The following is an 18,195-nucleotide window of genomic DNA, read 5'->3' on the forward strand; positions in this document are numbered from 1 at the left end:
AGTTGAGCACACAGAAATTGGGAATTATGATCTTTAATGAAGAGGCGAGTAATTACGTGATGTTAATTCAAGAGCAAATCATACCCATCGTCAAGCAAATAAATACCTCGGCGTATACATAAACGAAGGAGAGGCTTAAGCACCCACCAAGATAATCTGAAAATAAAGGCGAAGCGGGATGCCACAATAAGGAAACAGAGCACTTTGTGGCCACAATAACTATGAGGTGGTGAGTGAAATTTGGAAATCAATAATGGTGCCAACGCTAACAACCGCTTCAAATCGGATATCTTGTCGGGGTTCGAAGTTTACCAAAGATCGGCAGGCCGGTTGGCTTTGGGAGCCCACAGTAAAACCGCAAATGAGGCAGAGCAAGCTGACATGGGTTGGACCTCTTTTGAAGTCAGAGATACACAGATCAAAATTAGTTCCGGAGAAATACTAAGGAACATGAATCAAAATAAATGGGCGACTAAAGTGCACAAGTACCTGTACCTGAAAAGCGTGGACACAGAATGGAGGAATAAGCCAAGAGAGTTGGCAACCAAGCACAGTGTAACTGAGAGCGTAAGTAGACAACCACAAGTCATGGAGATTTACAAGATAACAGGTGGCGCTAGAGGAACTGATCGGACGGCCACCTCACGCACCCTGGAAGCCCACTAAAGTTAACCAAATCTTTGCTGTTGACGAAATAAAGTTGTTACCACCACCAGGGGGAAGAAAGAAATTAGAAGGAAGAATCTCCACGACAACACGAAGGGAAGTGCCTTGCTATTTGAGGCTCCAGCTGGTTGCGTAAGGACAAAAACATACCGGGGAAAACATTCGCAACAAGATGAGGCATGTGTATGCTGCAGCAAAAATCCCGAGACCATTCAGCACATCCTAATGGAATGCAAAGGGATCCACGCCGTGGGACCAGGAGGTAACGAACACCTTCCAGAAGTGCTTCGATTTAAAGTACACGGAATCAACCGGTCAGCAGTCGAGATAAGCAAGAGAAGTTTATAGTATTGGTGGGGAAATAAGCAGGGAAGAAATCGACACGACCGGATCCGTTACAAGCATACGCAGCAATACAATGCAGATACAGAAGTCTTGAAAAAAGAAAAAGAAATAGTCTAATCCACGCTGTGAAAGTGCTTGGACAGCGAAGCTGTGAACTCTAAACGGCAGCTTGAACGATTACCCATTAAGACGTAGCTTGAAATTATTCACACGGCAATATTCACATGCACTTCACCTAATTATTAGCTTGAGGCGTTTTAATAGCCTGCGACTTGGCTTGCGCCGCTAATTCGTACACCTACAAAGAGTGGACCAGAGCGAAGAGAAATCCACTTAGCTGCACTTAGCCACACTTTCGCCGCGCCTCGTATGCACGCTGCTGTTCAGGAGTACTTGTTATACGCGATCTTCCCATAGCACTACCACAATACAAATCAATTGCTAGGCGGGTTGTTCTTTTACACACGAAAGTGTAGTTACGTCACTCCCTGCTTCGTATGCTACCTTTGCCGCTTCACAGTGACTACAGCTTATGCAACCGTAATCTTTACCGGGAAACGCTTGCGGCGAATACTGTGCGCGAAGGCGAACTTTCTGGTTGTTGTTTGTTTCTGTCCCCCGCACGACCGGCGCTGCCGAGGATGCGCAGCAGCGAGCGCCGTCTGCTGGTGCTGCAAGGAAGCCAGCGGCGCAGGTGGCGAACGCCTCCCGATTTTTCGCCTACGGACACGACAGACATATTGCGAGGTAGAGCTATACAGCTTCGCCATAAAAAAGGTCGTGGAGATGTATACAAAAATGCTAGAATTAAAAAAAAATGTTTAGAGTATATTTGATTAAATCGAGCAGGCTAGGTAACTATTTCTCACCACACCATTTCAAAGGGTATGCCAATAAATCACCATCGTCATCATCATGTAGTCGAAGAGGAGCTTCGAGTCGAGAATCATTTGAGAATAGGGGGGCTAGTGACCCCTGAGTCGAATCAGCAAGTGAAATGTGCGGCAACAACATCTATAAAGCCCAGAGGACCCAGTTCATACGTGGAAGCTTCTCACCATCAGCTGTGAACCAGACGGTTTCAGGGTTAAAGTCCCCCTCACCGGCACGAAAGCTCGTAACAGTGCCCTGCCCGTGAAGGGCCCCAGTTACAATGAGAAAGCTCTTACGATATAATTGTTGGTAATAACATATTCCAAACATTCCAGATGCTGGAGATATTATTAGAGAAGGTGGCCAGCCAAATCTAGAAAGCACTTAAGCAACAGAAACTTTGTGAATTCAGCTTATTTCTGAGTATCGTCATGTTTACCTATTCAGAACTCGGCAAAGACACTCTCTCTCTTTTTTCGTCGCATCTGTGGTGTCGTTCTTTCCGGAGCCTGAGAGCTGGAAGTCCCTAAGGGTTGCTGCGGGAGTCTCCTAAATGCACTTAGGACGCTTTGTGGACACAAGGTTCAACTTCGTCTGAGAAACAGTGAGGCCTTCGAGTGCGGCCGCGAGTATAGCGTGTGGTGAACACACCCTGGATTCTTAACGCGCGCGACATTCCCGCAGCCTAAATGGCTCGACGCCTCACTCTACCTTTTGCATAAGGTGGTGAAGATGGGGAGTGGGGAATAAATTTACTCCTGCCTGCACAGCTGGTCAGCCATAGCGAACGCGCCCAGCACGTAGTTCGAGCTGGCGTCCATTAGCGCCCCCACGGAAGTCATGGCCATGCAGCGGCCATAGTGCGAACGGCTACCGTGGCACTTTCACCGTCACCTGGATGAGACTAGATTATTGCACTGCGTCCAACAGCAGCTCGGAAGAGACAGGAGTGAGAAAAATAAAACTTACTTTTGTGGTGGCCCGCATGCTGAAAATGGAGGAGTGCACTCCAGCCTGCGCCCACCAGAAGGTGTGTGTGTGTTTGTGCGTGTGTGTGCGTGCGCGTGTGTGCGCATGTGTGTGCGCGTGTGCGCGCGCGTGTGTGCGCGTGTGTGCGCGCGTGTGTGCGCGCGTGTGTGTGTGTGTGTTTGCGTGTGTGTGTGGCTATCTCGCAGCTATAGGCTTGCGTCCTGGGACGGCTTGCACGAACATTTAATAACGAAAATAATAACGAATTTAAGAGCGCGTTCTTGTGCGGACTAGGCGTTGACTATGGGACATTTAGGAACGCGTTATTTAATTCGTTATTATTTTCGTTATTAAATGTTCGTGCAAGCCGTCCCAGGACGCAAGCCTATAGCTGCGAGAAATTCAGTTCTCTCTTAGCTTCTGTCCCCTGAAAACTATATCACAGCTTCGCAGGTGTTCAAGCACTGACAGAAGTTGAAAATTTGCTAGCGTAGGACTTAATCGCACCTCAATGGCAAAGGTGACGGGCATACTTATTTTGCTTGGCCGCGTCACGGTGACGCCTCCCTTACAAGGGAAGGCTAATCGTTCTGCAGGCATTCCTGATAAAGTTGCTTCGCTCGCCCGCTGGCTGATGCAGCACCTCGTCTTAACTTGACTAGCTGAAACACCAGGGATGTTGTGCGAAGCACCAATGCACAGATTTTCCTTGCCAATTTACTGCTATGCGCATGTGTAAACATTTCTTTAATGTGGCAGAACAATCACAAGCTGCTTGACAACCACTTAGTCGAACCAAGCAAACAGTTACCAGATTTCCTAGTAGCAGTGTAAAACGAGATGTATATTGCTACTGCCTCACTTCCAATCCTTATAGACGCGACAACATTTTCTACATCGTCATATTGAAGCTTTACAAAAGGGTATTCTGGAAAACCCCGATCAACTACTTACATTAGCCTATTTCGGCGTAGCTAGCTCCCTTTCGCGCGTGATTTAGTGAGTACCTACCTCTCATCCGTGTCCCCCTCTTCCTCTACCAGCGACTTTCGTTGCTCCCTTTTCCGAATAAATTCATTCAATCTCAGTAACAGCAACAGTGCCACTGAATTTGCGTAAGCTATTTGAGGGCGTTTCATTTAGTTCATACAGAATTAAATTATCTCACAAGAACTTATTTTTGCACTGTGAGCTTCTTTTGTTTTCTAAAACAGAACAGGCAATTGCATGGAACCATCACATCTTGTTGCTCACGTCTACACACTAGAAACTTCGAGAATCGAAGGCGATAACACGGCCACTAATTTAATTATCCTCTAATGCGACGGATAAAGGGCTTTCAGTGAAAGAACCAAAACTGATCAAGAATCTGCTCATTGCGGAGACAAGTGCAAAGAACTAAAACGCAATATCAGTATTCGCGTCATTTCAATCGTTCTTTTCATTTCTAAGTTTTCCTCCTTTTAGGTATGTATCTGCATGTCTCTAATGCAAACGATCTTTTTTTTTATGTAACGTCTGCCCAATCAATAAAAAGAAAGGAAAATATAGTTACATCCCATTATTACTAGACTTCCACATATGCTACTTCGACTTGATCCCGAACCATAAATTGTCGTACGCCCTTAGGCCACTGTGGAATGGAAATCGACCAGTGATTGGTAAGACGGAGCCTGGTGACCTCGCTCGGTGAAACGATGGATGGAGACGTCTTCCCCTGCAAGCATCGAGGCAACTCACGGGCTGTAATAATTGGGCATTGCTATTGTGTGCGCCACTGCGGCATGCTACAACAAGGTACCCTGCAGGCACCCTCACTGGAATAAGTCCATCATTCATCTGTTCTAAGCAACAAGAAAGTGGTTACTGAAGTGTGTAGTGCAGCTTTCATCATCATCATCATCATCATCATCATCATCATCATCATCATCATCCTAAGTTATGTCCACTACAAGGTCTCTTTCATAGAACTCCAATTACCCCTGTCCTGCGCCACCTGATCAAATCTGTTGCTTGCAAATTACCTAATTTTAACACACCACCTAGTTCTCTACTGTATTTGACTGCTTTTTCTTTCCCTTGGTACTCTGTAACTTCCCACCAACTCTGTAATTCTAATACACCATCGGATATCAGCCTTATAAGCATTACATGATCTTCTCAAGTCGCTTTCCTTCTCTTAATTGCAATGAGAATATCGACTATCCCTTTTGTTTTTAAATCAACACCGCTCTCTTACTATCTATTAAGGTTAGCCCTATCTTTTCTCGTTCCACCGCTCCTTGCGCGATCTTTGGCTTCTTCTCAAGCTTCTTTGCTAACCTCCGAGTTTGTGCACCAAGTTTCTGAAGCTGTAGTGCTTGCTAAAATGTTGAAGGGAAAGCAACTGAAGGTTCGAATTCCCTGCCCCAGGCACCTTACACCGTCGTATTCAGGATGACGTGTCGTACATCCTATTCTGAGTGGGCCGGTTCTCGTTACAGTGCTAATGTTTAGCCGCGTTGGGCTTGTGCCCTAGCTGGGAAAAAAGAACCCCTGGGAAACAGAAAAGATTACAGCAGAGCTGCTTTCCGCATACGGCGCTGTATGCGGAAAGCAGCTCTGCTGTATTCATATGAACGGAAAATATATTGTGCCTACGGTTAGATTGACTACCCTCCCTCCACTCTTATCAACTATTATAAAGCGAAGCGTTTTTTTTCCTGCTCTCTGGGCTTTGGCATGTCATCGTTGTCGTTGTCTATCTTGCCGAATGAAGATTCTGGAGAAAAAAGTTATTGTGTCCGATGGCGGGCTTCGCACCCGGTTACCCAGGCAGCAGCCCGATGCTCTGCCCATTACACCATTGAACTAATCTTTTTTTTTCTTACTTTGTTTTACTTAATTGCATGCAAACATTGCCGCAAACCGAGTGTGAGTGCTATTTAAATAAATGACACTATTACCAGAAAAGGCACGCTAGACACACACCCTCCTTAAAAGCTACCAACAACTAAAATTCAGGTCTTACACACGCAGCCATCTAGCAAGCAGCCGCTCAGGAACGTGTTCGAAGTGGCAAGAGCGCTACGCACTTGAGCAGCTCCTTCTAGAAAGACAGAACTCGACAGCGGCTCGAGTCGTTCGAGAAGCTCCTCTATAACGAATGCCGTCCCAGAAGCAGGCATAGTACGATAGACTATAGCGCTTTGAGATGCTTGGCATGCGAGTCGCGCCGCATAGGAACAATTTACTAATAAAAGTGAGACCATGCGCTCTCTGCTAACTGGGAATGAAGGCAAAAGATTTACGCCTGAAGTAGAAGCCCATACATCCGCTCATTCGCAACCACATTAGCTGAACTCCAATTATAAAAAATAGATATTTGCCCACATTATATATATATATATATATATATATATATAATGTGCAGGTAGCGAAAATGACTGCCAGATATGCACTAGAATTTCCCACCGGAAACCCACCGCCGGTACATAAACGTGATGTCACGGATTTCAGATTACTTCCTCTTATTCGAGCCGCTGTACTCATCAGAACTTGCTAAGTCCGATCTTCGAATTCTTCATATACATTTTTACTGGTAAAACGTTAACTAGGCCTGAGCAGACGCCATCACAATGTATGACGTCACGCTGCACTGGAGCGCGAACCTTAAGGTGGCATCGCCACCGTTATTGTTTTTTTTTTTTTATGTCTGATTTTTTATTAGGCTCCCGATAACAGTGACTTTTCTAGTATTGTAGAAGGATAATTTACTAATACAATCCCACTTCCTTTTTCAAGCGAAGCTTGTATCGGTTCACAAGTGGCGTTGTCGTGGTCACGCAAAAAAAAAAAAAGCCAGTTGCTCCCACAGCAGAGCAGCTGGTGGAAAGGGCGGTTTGGTGATATGACAGCTGTGCCGGCACCGGAGCGTGAGTCAGCAAGGATTCAGGCTGCATATTCGCGTGCTCACGCCACGAGTGCAACCAACCAGAGCCGTTTCGCTTCTGCCGGGGAGGGAAAGGGCAGGAAAGGGTGCGCCGGTTTTATTTCCGTGCAGTGCAGTCTCGGAAAGCGGATGGGGCAGCCGCGGGTTGTGCGTTCCCCCGAGGAACGGGCAGCATTTGACAAGCGGCGGCGAGAACTCACCCGTGAAAGGGCTCGCCATCGGTGCACCGATCCTGCCACTAGAACCGGCCGAGCCCAGGCAGGGAGCCCAGGGAGGCCGAAGCAATCCGGCACTATTATCTGTGGGTTACATAACCGTGACGAAGGCCAGGTGCACGCAGGGCAAGCTTCGCTTACCCCCTTTTTCCGGTATGGGAAGGGTTGGTGATTTTCTTTTCCTCTAGTGTCTCTCCGACTTCATTTTCTCCTTGAATTGGCAATATGCCAGAACTGCAGTTTATATACGTATTTTCTCTTAAAGCGGCGTTCTGGCTATTCCCGCGTATATGTGGAGCTGCCAACACACATGCTCGTCTACGCCAGCCCAATTCCTGTGCGTGTGTGCGTGCGTGTGCGCGTGTTACGAGGGACTTCACTTGCAGGAGGCACTCTTCCGGTTTCATATTATTACAATATGCCGACGTTTCATCGACATTCATCATTTACATTTTGGTTTTGCTGTCTTTCGCTCATCGATCGCGTCGTGTTCGCGTGGCGTCAGACCGGCTAATGTAACGAGCTGGCTGAGTCCAATCGTAAGCCTTATCACAATCATACAGACGAGTCTCCCGGTGTCACGGACTCTTCTTGGCGCAGAATGAGCACTGTCGCCAGTTTCGACGCCGAAATCGATCGCACAGGTGCAGCTCACTCCATGCACTGAGCTTCCCTTAATTAGGACGGAATTGAGGTTGTCTTCAATGAGCATTTTTGCTTTGTCGCGTGCATCCCCCAAAAAAGGTTACTGCTCAGCTCGTATCGACCGGCTCACGTTTGTGAGTTTCTGTCGTTTGTGCACTAACACTCTAGCGTTCAAAGTTGTCTTTATAACCTTTTCATCAAATGCTGTCTGCTTAGACCTACTGGAAATCACTTATTTCAACCCCCTGAAACTGGCGCCGCTTGTCTTCCATGCAGTGGTGAGATGATGTCGTTTAAAGCAAAATAGGATAGCGTAGACTTAATTTTCGGCAGAAAACAGTGGGGGATGATTTTTCAAGTCTTAGCTTATTCACGCTGAAAAAAAAATGATATAGTGTGTTACACACAGGCATGTGTAAACTGAAACAACGCGATGGCGGTGACGATAAAATGACGACATTCGCATGACGGCAACAGCGTGACGACGGCTTCGGTCTGACGACCATGGGATGCCGACGGAGTAGATGATCGTGGCGCTAGGACGGCGGCCTCGCGACAATGGTTTAACGAACATGACATGGCGACAATGCAGTGACCACAGCGTGACGACGACAGCCGTGCGACGACCATAGTATGACGACGAAGTAGACGATGTGACCGCGTGGCGACGACTGACTGACGGTGCCATGATGAAGACGGCATGACGACAGCCGCCTTCACGGGACGCTCGGTGAAGGGAAAATTCAAAGGGGCCAGATACTCCGACCAAGAAAACGGGGGAAAGAGCCGGAGAAAGTAAAACTAGAATAAATTGGTGTGTTTGTACCGTACCAGAACTGAATTGATGACTCGAGCTTTCTACCACAACTGAGTGCGAAGCAATTGAGGTCGTTTAAAGTGCCTCTAACCTGCCCACGTTGGAAATTACAATTACATACTGTAACTAAAATTATTAGGCTATATATAATTTGAAATATTGAAGTTCTAAATCGCCGTCGAAAAATCGTTTCATCGTATAATATTTAGAGAAATGCGTTTTGATCGTGATGAGTGCACTTCTTCGAAGTCACAAACCAATAAAAAGAAAGAACTCTGAGCACTTTAGACCAAAGTGCAAAGCAGGAACAATGATAGGCTTGCATAACTCTGGAAATGGGCTCTATAGGGTTTCTTTATCCTTTCTTTTATATCGTGTCAAACATCGTGCACTAAAACGGCGCTCTTGAAACCATTCTTATTCCTTAGTGAAATGGTGCAACCCACTCTGGTCACTGTGCCAGGGTTACGTCCTTTTCTTCCTCATTCGTTCTTTGTTTTTCCACAGCTGAGGTGTTGTTTTTCTTCCCATGATATAGTGTTGTGTAATAAATGCGTTAGCGATCGCATGAGGCCACATTCGGAGACTGTCTCTCAAAACGATCTCAAGTGTTAAGCGCAGTCAGAAGGGGACGTCGGAGATCGTTGCCAGGGGCTTCACTTTTTACTCTCATTAAAACCTGTGTGATCAAACAGTACAGTGGGAAAGAAGAAGCGGCCAGGGAGATGTCATTGAAGGGTTCTTAAATATCTGCGCTAGAGTGACCATTCAACGTTGAAATCGAGCAAAGGTTTCGCTGTGTGTTCTCGACCTTGACGTTTTGTTGTAATTGATATCATCTTTGATGATTTATGCGGGCACTCGATCTAGGTTATATTTTCGGTCTTTCCAGATCAATAGGAACCATCATTGCACTGGACGACGAGAATTTTAATTCAAGTTCCGAATACGTTCGGCGGCATCATCCAACACCTTATAACACGCAGTCACAATATGCAAGAGTTGAAATCAACAACTGTTCCTTAGATGAAGTCAGTCTGACTGCTCTCACTGTTTGTGCCTCTCTCGCTCTCTATCTCTGCGGAGATGTCGCAGTTTCTTTTTTTTTAAATGCGCTTTAACTTTACTTGCCTCACGCACCCAGTTCTTTGCGGATACTCCACAGTGGCTATGTGCCACAGATGATGACGGCGTCGACGATGTCTTATTTACTGGCAGAAATAATAGGGGGGGGGGGGGGGGGGATAGGCCACGAACCGGGTGATACTGCGATAAAAAGTATAATGGTAAAATAAATAAATAAGCGGAGATATGAGAAAACCCGATCATAAATGAAACAAAGTAGTGTGTAATAACTAATAAGGTAGTCAGCCTTGCATAAACAGATAGAGCAACATGAACTTCATATTAAAAATACATAACGTAAGTGGTCGACGTAATGAACGAGTTAAATCTTGAATTATAATATCATTTACTAATAATAATATTTATATTACTACTGTGAATTTGTCTTCTTGCTATCTAAACTTTCTCATTTGATAATTTATGGAAGGAGAAAAAAATCAATCATGGAAAATAGAAAATATTAATCAGGTAGTATTTCTGTGTCGCAGAGGTAATTATAAATGGCTCGGCAAGCTTTTCTGTAGCTGTATCCTAATGCTGGTTCGCCAAGTGAGAGCAGAACAGTACTGCATTAAAGCAGCCCTAGATTACGAAGCGCAATTTCGAAACATCGCTTTCGTTGAGTAGAAAACTGCCGGCATGATCATAAAAAGTGATTGACGGTTTCCGGCTAACTGCAAATGTTGCATAAAGGGGATACCGCCAGACCACATCTGTGCAAGTAAATAAGTGCTGAGATACAGCAACGGGGGCGGGGGGGGGGGAGGGGGCAGCGTTGTAAATGATACTTCGAATTGTCGGTTAGGACACCTGTAAGGTCGCTCTGATTGTTCGTGTTCTTAAGTGTCGCGAATCGGCCACGTGCTTTGTGTATAGAGAGGGGGTTCACTTCCCCCCCTCCCCCATGTCATCGGGGCAACCGTTTCTGTGTTATGCGGAGTCACAGGGACCGCGCGGTGTTGAGTGACGCGTCGCGGCAGGCGCCAGGAGGGCGAGTGCCGATTCCGGGAAGTCAGTATTGTGCGCACGGTGTTGGCAGTCCGCCGACGGTCACACGAGTCCACACAGACCAGCCTTGAAGGGGACCGCTGTACGCGGTATTGTGGTTCTGGCTCCCGAATACCTGACTAATTGGAGGCGCCGCCGAGGTTAAGAAGGGCTTAGCAACCTTGACCACGTGCCGCATATACGGAGCGGGGATCTATTCTTCTACGCGTCCGGAAGGCAATCGGCAGCCTTGGATGTTGGGTGCGATTGCCTGTGTGGTGTCGAAGGCCAGCTCACCAGTCTCCCACGCGGACAAACCTTGAGTGCAGCTGCAGTACGACGTGTCGATGCCCCTACTTCCGAGACGTTTGCGGCCTAGAGACGCCATCGGGCTTTGAGGCGGCCTAGCAATAACTTGTACGAACCTGGCATGTTTTTCTGAGGCCGTCACTGACTACGTAGAAATGAGATGGCAACGCAGTTTTAGGGAATAAGGAAAAGAGCTTTGTTTTCCAATATGTTTATTTTTGAGAGTAAGCCCTTGGGTTGTGGCTTAAAGGGCCCCTGAAATGGTTCGGACAAATTTTGTAAACGCGTAGGCTACAGCTTAAGTAGAACATTCGCACCACAATTTAAGTGAAGCGTTACGTATTAATGGAGCTACAAGCGATTACAAGTTACCCTCCTCCCTAGCCATGCGTTTCCTCCTCAACTCGTTCACCGAGCGATAGGGGCTAAGCTCCGCCTTCACTGGTTCTGCGTCACGATGCGACGTCACATCGTCCATTTCCGGTTATTTTGGAGCCCGCCCCCGCCCGCGAGAAACCTCTCCGCTAGCCGCTTGGCCGTCGACCCCAAGCGAGAGCTATCGAAGCAGCGTGCGTTGCGAGCATTCTGTCGTAGCGCCGAACGTGTTTGGTATTCCGGTAATCACACACTATCTGAATATTTCGACGGAACGATGGAGGCATAAACTCAAGTTGATGAAGGAACATTAGCGTAGACGTACGTGAGCTGCCTGATCGGTCTCCACGGTCCAGCCACCTGTAGGCGCAGAGCTTAACCAGCCAAAGAAAGAGCTAATATTGCTCTAACCAAGTGTAAAACATTCTAAACATTTGCAAAAACAACGTGTTAACGATTACACTCTTGCGAAAAATTTACACCAGCAGCAAAGAAGATTACATTTTGTTACTGCTACTGTGTCTGGTTGAGCTCTATGCCACCAGGTAGCTGCACCATGCAGACCATTTACATTTGCGCTTCTGTTCATCTCCTGAAACCACACGCAAGGGGACACGGCCAGGCCATGTCCCCTTGTACTTGCGTTTACCCTAACACCGGGCTCGCGAAACACTAGAGACTTTTAGCGTGTCCGGTATTCGGGCAAGCGCGGGCTGTTTTCCGGTTTAGCGGGAGCGTAAACGTGAGCGGCCAGATTGGTGGCGCCAGCTGGTGGCGCAAAGCTCAACCACACAAACACAGAGCTAATTACTATATTCTGCTTAGCTGCTGGCGTAAATTTTCGACAGTGGCGTAATCGCGTTCACAATTACGCTGCTGCCAAAAATTTGCACGAGTGGCGAAGCAGGATATGGTGAGTTACTGCAGTTTTAGCTATGCGTTTGTCTGGTTGAGCTCTACAACACCAGGCGGCTTCACCGCTCACGTTTACGCCCCGACCATCCGGTAATGCGCCCAAACCGCTCCCGTTTACCGGAATAGCGTACAAGCTAAAGGTCTCTACTATTGCGTTAGTAATCTTCCGGTGTAAAGCGACGGCCGCAATCGCACAAATCCTGGCGCCGATCGGATAGCGGCAGCCCGATGCGCTGCAGCCAGTCTGCTCGTCTACTGGCTTGCAGAGGGACACAATGTCGCAGCTTGACATATTGCCAGTCGCTACGTTCGCAGTCCACAACGCAACAAAGTCGAATCATAGCGCTCGCGAAAAGACAAACCGACACTGCCGGCGGAGCTCTCGTCAAAGACGGAGCACGTTGTAACACAAGCAGACGACACTTGCTGTGTGCCGGAAGTGCTTAAGTGTACTGAAAAATCGTTTTTGTGCATTCTCTTTATGTTACTTTCTTTTTATAAAAACAAATTAACATTCCAACTATTACAAACATCATTTGTTTACCATAAAGATGGAAAACTTGTCGATCACGCGTCCTGGTCCGCCAATCGGATAGCTCGCCCCACTGACGTCATATGGGTGATTTCGGTCATATGGGTAGGGGTGGCTTAAAATTCCGCCGAGCAATGTGCTGCGATCGACAGCGATGTGCATTTTTAAAGCCTTATAATAAATTACACGCTTTACGCGGAGCACTTAGATGTGTCAATTAATGATCAGAAGGACCTACTCTAACGGCTCAGTACGTTTGTAGAAAATTGTCAAAATCGTTTCAGGGTCCCTTTAACAAGCGGTTGACTCTGATTGGCAACTGAACTTGTGGGACGGGCCAATGGCCCTACCGCCTTTTTTGCTTTATATATTTGGGCTATAAAAATTCGGGACGACATGCTGTCCCTCTGACTCGGCTGAAATCAGGATTGCTGATAGATCAGTGAGGCTCCGTACAATGTATACGTTAGACTTGGCTGAAATCAGGATTGCTGATAGATCAGTGAGCGTCCATACTATGTACGTTAAAACGAGTCTGGGCTCTAACGGTCATTGAGACAGTCGAAGAGTGAGACTTTGTTTCTCAATTGTTCAAGTTTGTAATGTATTTGTTTTACCTGCCATGTATATAGAAAAGTTTACCTATAAATATTTCTTGTACATCTGATCTCCATCGCTTCCTGTCTGGGTTTGATCAACAACTGCCGATCATCGTCCGAGAAGCTTCAAGTTCCAACGGTGAAGCGAGGACAAGAAACCGAACAAAACTTTACTACACCATTTTCAGCTCCAATGATAATTTCAATGCATAACGTCGAGAGATTTTTCTAATGAGCCGCAGTGATTTGCACAGTTGCCGGCAGCACTGATATCACCGCACCATCTAAAGAAGCTCGCTCTAGAGGATCAGCTGCTTAATTTAGATAAATATCTCGATGGCTTGGTACCCATATTAAATGAACTAAAATAATCAACCGAACAGTTCATGAGGTCACGCTTATAATCTTCTTCATAATGATCATTAGCCTAAAATCCTTGCTGTTGAGTTTGCTCTGCACAAGTGGCACGCTCCTTAAAAAAGAAGAGGAAGAAGAAAGGAAAACTGTAGACAGGTGAGAACCAGACAGGTGAGAACCTCTCTTCCCTTCTCTCCTTACGCGCAGGGCACTTCAGAAAATTTCGAAGAGTTTTCCATGGCAGAATTGTCCCAAGCCGTTTCCTCTTTACCAGCAGCAGCCCCAGGTCCCGATGGGGTCACTACCAAGATGATTAAACTTCTCTTTGAAGTCGCTCCTAACGGCTTGTTAGATACCATAAATTACTCGGTACAATATGCATGGTTCTCTCCTATGTGGAGAATTGCGAAGGTGCTTCCTCTGCTGAAAGACCAAACCAAAGGGTATGTCCTAGACAATATTCGGCCTATTTCTCTAACATCAAATTTCGTAAAATTAATAGAAAGATTATTAAACGCACGTATGGTTCAGTTTGTGACCACAAGAGAATTATTGAGCCCCTGCCAAATTGGCTTTAGACCAGGGATGTCCATTTGGTGCGCACATATCGACCTAGAAAGCCGAATTCAGTTGGCTCGTTACCAAAAACAATATGCTGCCCTAGTCACATTAGACATTTCTAAAGCATACGACAGCGTGGAATACCCTTTATTAATAAAGAGGATGCAGGATATTGGATTGCCAGACTACTTCGTGACGTGGACTGCAGAGTTCTTGCAGGGCAGGGAGTTTTACTGTGCACAAAGCGGAATTTCATCGGGAAAATTCAGACAAACACGCGGGGTTCCTCAAGGGGCAGTTTTGTCCCCGCTGCTGTTTAACATCCTACTCAGCTCCATTCCTCATCATCAGAATGTAAGCACGTACGTTTACGCTGATGATATAGCGTTTTTTGCATCAGCAAGTGATATTCAGTCACTGTACGAATGCTTACAGGAATACTTATGCGAGCTAGAAGCATGGCTGGACAATATTCGCTTGTCCCTTAATGTGAATAAGAGTGCCGTTCTTGTCTTTCCCCTACAAGACCCAGTTACTATATCCCTTTCATACCGGCACTCCACTATCCCACAAGTGGAAAAGGTCAAGTACCTTGGAATTATTTATGATGGTAATCTTGATTGGCGTCAGCATATTGAACATATAACTTCAAAAGCTTCTCGTGCAATGGGGATATTACGAAGGATAAGTAATTATCGATGGGGCATGCGCAGAGACACACTCATAATGATTTACCGCATGTATATTCGACCTATACTAGAGTTCGGTTGTGTGTTATTCTCCGGCGCCGCGGCTTATAAGCTACGCCCACTAGTTTTGCTGGAACGGGAAGCGCTTCGCTTATGTCTGGGGCTACCAAAGTTTGTAGCCAACGCTGTGCTCTACAAGGAAGCACGATTGCCTTCCCTTGAAATGAGATTTAAGATACTTAGCGTTCAAACATTTATAAGGCTCTATGAATCTCCACTAAGAAGATCCCAGTCCATCTTCATCAAACAACGAGCCCAATTTTTTGGAGTCAGATGGCCACGGTTTCACACGCCACAAGTCATTGTATCGCAATCGTTATTGAATCCGTTAGACGTAAATATAAATGATATAATCACGGAAAACAGCATCTCAAATTCACTAGTTATTACTTATGATGACCTATACCCAAATAATGCCAAGCAGCTTCCCTCGCGTATTCTTAACGGCTTACTCCAGGATCACTTGAATCAACTCCAAACTAACGTAATTATAGCAACGGATGCTTCGCAGAGTGAAGAAAAGGCAGGAGTTGGAATCTTCTCATCATCATTGGACTGGTCTTTTTCTATTCGGCTTCCCGACTTCACTCCAATATACTTAGCGGAATTCCTAGCTGTTGTCCTAGCTTTACGAAAGCTACAATCTTTCAGGTCAACGGCGGTAATAATCACAGATTCTTTGTCGCTGTGCACCTCACTTACTGCTTCCGGCGAGACACACATATTAAAAACTTTGTACTCCCTGGCTCCAAGTCATTTGAGAAGTTTACGATTGATATGGGTACCTGGACACAAAGGCATATTTATGAATGAGGTGGCAGACAGCTTGGCCAAGGCTTCTATCAGCGGCCCAGTGCTTCCCCTTCTTCCAACGATGGGCTTCATCACGTCCGCCAGGTTCAGAAGATACATCCTTTTAAAATCTCAATCGAACCTCAAATCATCCTTGGAACTACGCCACTTACAATTCCCTTGGAGCAGGAAGTTTTGCAAAACAAGACAAACTGAAGTTACATTAACGAGACTACGTTGTCGAGTCCCATCTCTAAATTTTTACATGCACCGATCTGGTCTGGCAATATCCCCATTGTGCCATTATTGCAATGCATTAGAGACGATTGAGCACTACCTACTGGAATGCCGGCGTTTCTCCTCCATGAGAAAAGTGACATTAGAAATTACAGTGCGACAGCTTGGCCTGCCATTGAACACTCCGGTACTACTGTCTTTCGGAGCGTCTGTGCTTGGGCACTCACATAGGAATGTGTGCTTCGCCTTAGAAAAATTTATTATTGAATCAAACCGATTTCATTGATGACCGTATTATTCTATTCATTCCTCCTCTATTGCCTCATTGATATATTAAAGATAATTATTTTTTTTTCTCTACGTAGCATGACAATCTACTGAACCGTTTCGACTTTCCCTCGCCTAAATTCATGTAACAAAATTTTAGATCCTTACCCCCATTTTCTGAAAACATAAGCAAAGTCTGCCCGACTCTTGGCCAATCCCCGCGAGTGGGTAAGCGCCAATCTCACCAAGGACATCATCATCATCATCATCAGTTATCAGCAAGACAAGGAAGCTAGAGCAAGGTAAGGTGCACTACCCTTCCTAATTCACCTATATACCACAGGCACAGTTAAGTGACCACTGTGTACGTAGGCGATTATTTTCAAAGACTAGCTTTTAGCGCGGAACTGGCTTGGTGCCTAGACAAGAATGGTCATTAGACTGCGAGATGGATAATAGTATTCGGTGCTAGAGCAAGCTGGTTTTCCTATGGTTTCGCTGCTTCTCTTTGTACGCTTCCGCACGTGTGGGCTACAATAACGGAGAAAGTAATTAGGGTAGCTTAGCCACGATCGAAATTCTTCCTTGATACCAAACCGACGCTTCTTCTGTCTCGTTTTGCGTCCATTTATCCTTAATGGGACTGTCTGCCACTCAGATCGTGTATTTGGATTGTGGTCGGAATGGGAAGGTTGAGCTTCACATTGACATAAACGCGCATGCTGTTATTTCACGAATTTTCATTTGGCTCCGAAAGGGGTGCAAGAAGGGCATGGGGCGCCCCTTGACGGTGCGAACGAATTCGTGTGTCGTACGTAAGCCAAAACCTGCTCGCGTAGTGGTATCTTGCTCGGATACAATATTGTATTGCCTTAAAACGTACTTTGTGCGCTTCTGTTGATTTTTCTTTGCTTCAGAGTAATTCATTCATAATTTACACTCGAGTGTGGCACTGCCTTCGTACAGACGAACGGAATGGTGCATCATTGGGTGCTTAAGCATGCCCTCTTGGCATTGTGACTCGCAACAGTGCGAGCAGTGTCGTGGCCCTTGTGAGAGTGGTGCGATGGTTGGCGTCATATTCAGGGCGTCAAAGATGTGTAGTGCTTCTAAGGCCTTCCAGCGTCGCCACAGCACCATAGCGTTGGCATTCCTTGCCACAATGCATCTTCTTGAAGGTCAAACAAAAGAGTTGAATTGACGACTCAGATTTATGAAGCCGATTACATGTCGAGGTCATCTATTAGGGCCATAATTTCGGTGTTTACTACAAAGTATTCATTCCTGCGGAAGCCCACTGCGCTTCTAATTAGTCTCGTTTACCGGCATTGTATTGTAATCGCGTCCAGTAATAAGTGTTTGCGGGCGTCCGTACACAATCTTATGAAAAGACTAAGGAGACGGAAAAATTTTGTTATAAAAATGTTTTTGCAATATACGAGGTCCTTGAACAACGGTGGACATTCGCTTTCAGTCACTGAAGCTGTTGCACGCACTCTCTCGAAGAAAGTAGTCCTCCTGCATTTAGAGGAACTTCTTTAATTTGCCTTTTTTCTTCTTCTGGTGGTTCATTCATTTTTCTTCATTTGGCCACTAAGAAATAATTTGCAGAGGTCCAAAAGTCAACATAAACCTTCAATATTCTGCCGAATACAAACGTTGAAGAGGGCACATTAGAGCGCGTTACACAACCACTTAACTGATGAAAGCACCGCAATGGAAGGAACGCTATTTGCATCTTAGGAGAGGAAAGCATCTTTCAGGAATGCTAACTCGAGCATTTTTCAGGAAGGTTTAATTTTTTATTTTAATTTTAGTGCAACCATAGCGCACAGCTATAAAAGCGGTTGTGTGGATTCAAGATCGAGGTTTAGCCTCTCTGCAATTCCGATGTTTTATTCAAGTGCACCATGTGAAGCGCTGAGGCGC

Source organism: Dermacentor andersoni, chromosome 4, assembly GCF_023375885.2.
Source record: "Dermacentor andersoni chromosome 4, qqDerAnde1_hic_scaffold, whole genome shotgun sequence".
Lineage (NCBI taxonomy): Eukaryota > Metazoa > Arthropoda > Arachnida > Ixodida > Ixodidae > Dermacentor > Dermacentor andersoni.